Source organism: Vulpes lagopus, chromosome 3 (genome assembly GCF_018345385.1).
Source record: "Vulpes lagopus strain Blue_001 chromosome 3, ASM1834538v1, whole genome shotgun sequence".
Taxonomy (NCBI): domain Eukaryota; kingdom Metazoa; phylum Chordata; class Mammalia; order Carnivora; family Canidae; genus Vulpes; species Vulpes lagopus.
This window is the reverse complement of record NC_054826.1, coordinates 92,633,384-92,639,657: the sequence shown is the minus strand read 5'-3', so window position 1 is coordinate 92,639,657 and position 6,274 is coordinate 92,633,384. Positions and strand designations below refer to the sequence as shown.

Below are 6,274 nucleotides of genomic sequence, written 5' to 3'. Positions count from 1 at the left end.
GGAAGGAGACAAAGGAGGGAGCAGTGACATCAGAGGCAAGAAAAGAGTCTACTCTAGGCTGGCAACTGTAACAGAGTAGGATACCAGGTGCTGGGGGAGATCCTTTATAATAATGGTTCTTGACCTCACCTTACATCTAAATCACCCAGGGAGCTGTTAAAACCCAGATTTCCAACCCTCCCTCCAGAGTTTCTGATTCAGTAGGTCTGGGTGGGGTCTGAGAATCTGCATTTCTAGTAAATCCCCAGATGATGCTGATGCTGGTCCAGACACCCACTTGGAGAACAGCTGTCCTCCAGAATCAGAGAGAAGCATGGGCACAGACCGCAAAAAGTCCTGGCCCCCTCCAGGGAGAGAGTAGATTGGCATGATTGGAGGTGGCAAAAGATAGAGGTGGGCAAAGGAGGCAAGTGCTATTCCCACAGCCAAGACACTGGGGTTGAATCCTGTCCACTGGGAAGCCCTTTAGAAGTTTATGGCCTTGGGTGACATGATCAACTGTAGTTCCAAAACTATCACTCTGGCATCAGCATGTAGAATGGACAGGAACAGGAGACTAGAGAACACAGAACAGCCGTTAGAGGCCAGAGGTCAATACCACGGCTGGAGCAAGTACAGCTGCAGTGTGGGAGGAGGAGAGACACAGGGGTCTTGAGGCACAGGATGGATGGAGCAGATGGACAGAGGCCTGGATGGGATGTGGGGGAGAAGGAAGGGCTGAAAGCTATGGACCAGAGGCTGGTCCACTCTGATGCAGAGATGGAGGAGGTCCTATCCACTAACAAAGAGGAGAAGAGGACAGAAGAGATCTGGGGAGAAGAGAGCATCATAAATTCTATTTACTAGGACACTAAGGTATTCATGGTACCTATTAGGCAGCTAGAAATCCAGCTCTGGAGCTGAATAAAGAAGCCAGAAGTACAGATGAGGGGCTGGATACTCCCATATGCAGGTCCAGATTCAAATCCAGGCTGTGGTCAGATAGCCAAAGTGGGGGGGGGGGGGGGGCCTGGCTAGGGGGCAGGGGAATTAACTGAGAAAAAAGCCAGGACAGAAACTTGACTCCCCTTTTTAAAATGGGCTCAGTTGGGGCACCTGGGTGGCTCCATTGGTTAAATGTCTGGCTCTTGATTTTGTCTAAGGTCATGATCTCAGGGTCCTGGGATTGAGCCCCACATCAGGTTTTCCGCTCATCAGGGAGTCTGCTTCCTCTCTCTCCCTCTGCCCCTCCCTCTGTTTGCTGTCTCTTAAATAAGTAAGTCTTTAAAAATGAAAATTTTTAAAAATATAAATTAATTTTTAAAAATGAAAATAAAAAAATAAAATGGGCTCAGTGATGGAAAGCAAGGAAGGAGTCAGGAGGAGGAAGGGGTGCAGAAGTTACAGCCCAGCAGGACTTGGCAAAGACTCTACAGCATCCTGGTACTAGCTTATCATCTCTCCAGCATCACAAACCCTTCTGACCTCGCCGCACTGAAGGGAAGGTGTCGGTGCAGCTCATCGTCTATTCCCGGGCCCATTGGCTGCCCTTCCCTGTTTAGCCCAAACCCTGCCAATTACACTTCTCAGGCTCCTTTGCCAACTGGCTTCTGGTTACTTTCTGCCAAAGAGAGGCACTGGCAGGAGACTGGCGGGCAAAGAGCAGCTCCTTCCCCACCCTCCTCTCCATCCCTGCCTTTTTTCTTTTTAAAGATTTTATTTATTCATGAGAGAAAGAGAGAGGCAGAGACATAGGCAGAGGGAGAAGCAGGCTCCACGCAGGGAGCCTGATGTGGGATTTGATCCCGGGACTCCAGGATCACGCCCTGGGCCAAAGGTGGTGCTAAACTGCTAGCCACCCGGGCTGCCCCATCTCTGCCTTCTGAGGCTTATCAGACCTGCACTTCTGGGTCCCACCAGGCACCCAGGTCCCAGTGTCTAGTTACAGTCCTTCCTTTCTCTCAGGCCCTCTAGCTTGCTGCTGTTGTTCATCTATGCATTGACCCACCAGCCCATGGGGCTTTTCAGCTCTTCCAATACCTCACAACAATTTCTCGAATGAATTCCCTCTATTGAACTGGCTGGTATGGGCTCTGTGGTCCTGGCTGGTCCCTGATTCATAAATGTATCATGATACTACATCACTTTCTCTCCCTCAAACTCATTTCCATCTTCAGAATCCTATTCAGGCTGGGATTATCCAAGTTGATATTAACAAAAGCTTCCATTTAAAAGTTAAGGGGAAACGTAATTTTAAAAGAAGCAGTAAATGAAGATAAAGGCTGAAATAAATTGTAAAACATAAAGCTGTAGGATGATAAATGAGTTCAAATGTTGTTTTTTTTGATAAGACTACTCAAATAAACAAATTTCTGACAAATATAATTAAGGGAACATTTTTTAATTAGAAATGAGGAAGGAGATAGGACAAAATATAGAAAATAGATTTTTTGGATTTTCTGCAAATCCAAGGAGGATGTTATTGGCTAATAAGTGAAAATCATCATGAAATGAATAATTTCTAGAAAAATAAAGATTACTAAAAATAACTCAAGAAATATAAATCTAAACAGAATAATAACCAAGGAAGAAATTGAAGAAATTATCTGATAACAATGTAAAAAATGTAGTTGGTCCCAGCATTTCCACAAGAATAATTTTCATACTTTTAAGAAACAGATAATTCCGATGTATAAAACATCCAGAGGGCAAAAAGAGATAAGAGTACCTTCACATTCATTAGGCAAGCATGATCTTCTTCCTAAAACCTGATAAAGGTAAAAACACACAAAAAGAAAATTATAGTCACATATCACAAGTGAATATGAACAGGAAAAACTTAAATAAAACCTTCACCTCTGAAAAGGAACTTGTTTTACTGTACTGCTTCAGATCTTTAGAGGAAAGATAAGTTCCAGGGTTTTTTGTTGTTGTTGTTGTTGTTGTTGTTGTTGTTTTCTTGTAACAGCTTTACTGAGATATAATTCTTACACCATAAAAATTATGGAACACCTTACAAATGTGCGTCATCCTGGCACAGAGGCCAGGCTAATCTTCTCTGTATCATTCCAACTTTAGCATATGTGCTGCTAAAACAAGCACAAGGGATAATAACTTTATAAGTTAAGTTGGAAGAAATTACAAAGGATGGACAGTTTGTACATTTTAGAAATAAATAACCATTTGGCAAAGCTAGAACTAAAATTAAAGAAAAAATATCATCTGGAGAAAGCATTCACAGAAAATATAAAACAAGTTCATGTAAAGAGCTTATGTATATTGACACCAAAAACTTAAATCTCTAAACTGGTGAAGAACTGAAGAAGACAATTCATGAAAACAGAGATGCTACTAGTAAACAAGCATGTGGGGAAATGTTTAGCTTCGCTTGCAATCAAAGAAATGCCCACTCAAATAATGTTGTAGCATCTTACATACACCCACCACCTTTGAGGAATGTTAGAAATTATTCCGTATTACAACACTATGGTAAATCCAGTCCTCGCACACCCCGCTGGTACCCATATGAACTAGTATCGTTCTTGGCATCCATTTTGGGAACCATCTTAAAATTCCATAATGTATCCCTTTCTCCTAAGGAATTTATAAAGAATAAAAAATAAAGGTACATAGGTATTCATGGCAATGTCTCTCTAACAACCTAGATAAATAGATAGATAGGGATCTAAATCCAACAACAGAATTATTAAGGAAGGGTTGTAAAGTATTGTTTGGAACTATAATAAAAATTACAGTTTATCAGCCACCCTCAGATACATTATTTCTTTTGGTCCTAAACAGTCTCAGGAAATAGGTGGGAATTCTTAAGAATCAGAAAAAGTAAGTGACTTGCCCAAAATTACACAATTGGTGGCTTTTGAACAACTGCTACCAAATCTCAAGTTCTTGTAATGTGAAAGGGTGGTTATGAGTCTCTGCTCTGAGCCTCGATTTCCTTATCCATAAAAGAGGGTAATACAAGTAGCTGAAGAGTGACTATAAACATTAAATGAAGCTCTTAAATATCTGTAAAGCTCTTAGCACAAGGTTGAGCACACAGCCAGGACTCAAATAATAATATAGGGGTGGTGCAGTCAGGTAAGCAACCCGCTCTTGATCTCAGGTCTCGATCGAGCTCAGGTCGTGAGTTCAAGTCCCACAGTGGGCTCCACGTGCTTGTGGAGCATACTTTAAAAAAAAAAGAATGATAATATAAAATGTACCAATCCAATCCAACTATAGCAATGTAAACATTGCTAGTGGACAAGGCCAAGAGAGAATAAAGAATAATGAAAATCAGTGCAGTGGATAAAGCACTTCTCCTTTTGAATTAATTTGTTTCCAATGCAACAGTTAGAAATCTGGAGGGAAACAAAATTAGAAGATACAAAAATCTAAAATGAAATGGCGTTTTGGGGGAAGCCTAGCATTGAATCTGGGATCACTGCATCTATAGCATTTGAAATACCAAACTCACTACATGTACCCCCTAGGGACACCATAGGACATGTGGGGTAGCACCATTTCACTTGACCAAGGAATCAAGGAGGCACGTATTGACCTCAATAATATATTAATGCTAATGATTGTCTTCCTTAAAGATGAACTCTTTTTTTTTTTTCTTAAAACTGAGACTCAGAAGCATCTCAAGAAAATTCCCAGGTAGCTAGGAATGGATCCAAGTCCACTCCTAATGAACAGCAGCATTCCAGCAATGCTGCTTGGCAGTGAGGAGGGTCATCCACAGGACCAAGGAGCATGTGATTACTTCTCCCTTTGGTCATGTGGCCAGAATTTACCCTCAATGAGCAGGATAGACTTAGCCAGTGTTAGTCTCCAGCTTTAAATCTACAAATGAAAATAATTCCAACTACTAGAGAGACAAATGTCAGATCAATGGGGGAAAGTGAGTGGCAGCCTAGGTGACTCAGGGGTTTAGCACCATCTTCAGCCCAGGGCCTGATCCTGGAGACCTGGGATTGAGTCCCACGTCAGGCTCCCTGTATGGAGCCTGCTTCTCCCTCTGCCTGTGTCTCTGCCTCTCTGCCTCTCTGTCTGTCTGTCTGTCTGTCTGTCTTTCTGTGTGTGTGTGTGTGTGTGTGTGTGTATGTGTGTGTCTCATGAATAAATAAAAAATCTTTAAAAAAAAGTGGGGGAAAGAGCTAGAGGCATTCCTTGGCTTTTCCTCTCCCAAATCAGCAAGGCCTAAAAATCTCCACCTACTACAAAGACATACATGGAAAGTGACTCTGCTGTTAGTTCCTGCACTGTTACAGGCTTATGAAGGACAGATAGGATTAGGTGTAGCCGAGGGATAGAAATGGAATTTATCTAGGCTGTGGTCTCAAGCCTGAATCGTGAACAACTGGCTACATGAGTCAGAACTTATGTGGCTAGTAGATGAGTTCCAGAAAAAGAAGTGACAAGTTCAGCAAAGGATATAAATTAAGAAGGGAAATGTCAGGAGATGACCCAGAACCTGGCATGACCAGAGGCTGAATCACACTGAGATCAAACTTCTATGTCCAAGTACCTACTCCACTTAGGATCTCAAATTTAATATGTCAAACACAAAGCTCCCAGTCTTTGCCCTTACCTGCTCTGCCAATAGCCTTTCCATCTCAGGAAAGAGATGCCATCCTGCCAGGCCCTCAGACTCATTTCTTTCACACCTTACATCCAATCCATCAGAAAAGCCCAACCATGGGCTCTATCTTCAAGATGTACCCAACTCCTCATCATCTTATCACCACCACTAAAACCATCCTGGTCCAAACCATCGTCATTGCTTACCTATCTTCTTATTACAGCCTCTTAACTGGTATCCTCATTTCCACCTAGTATACCACTCAATTCTCAACATAGCAGCCAGAGGGATCCTCTGAAAACCAAAGCAGGATGACACCTTAAAAAAAACACACACACACACAAATCCATCAAAGAACTAATAAATTGGATTTTTGTCAAAATTACGATCCACTCTTTGGAAGACATTGTTAAAATAAAATTTAATAAAACAAGCCACAGACTAGGGAAAATATTTGCAAAGCATATATCCAACAAAGGACTTGTATCCACAATATGCAAAGAACTCTCAAAGTTCAAAAATAAGAAAATAAACAACATAATTTTAAAACTGGGCAGGAGCACATGGGTGGCTCAGTCAGTTAAGCATCTGACTCTTGATTTCCAACATCACTAATCATTAGGGAAATACAGATCAAAACCACAATGAGGTAACATCTTACACCCATTAGGATAGCTACTATCAAAACAAACAAACAAACAAACAAAC

At 41.7% G+C, this 6,274-nt stretch overlaps 1 non-coding gene across 1 annotated transcript; it reads right to left on the bottom strand.

The window, feature by feature from the left end:
• Nucleotides 1-2,976: 2,976 nt before the first annotated feature.
• On the bottom strand, nt 2,977-3,081 carry LOC121488473. Its single transcript, XR_005987098.1, has one exon. It is a non-coding gene; the product is annotated as a U6 spliceosomal RNA (small nuclear RNA).
• Nucleotides 3,082-6,274: the final 3,193 nt, after the last annotated feature.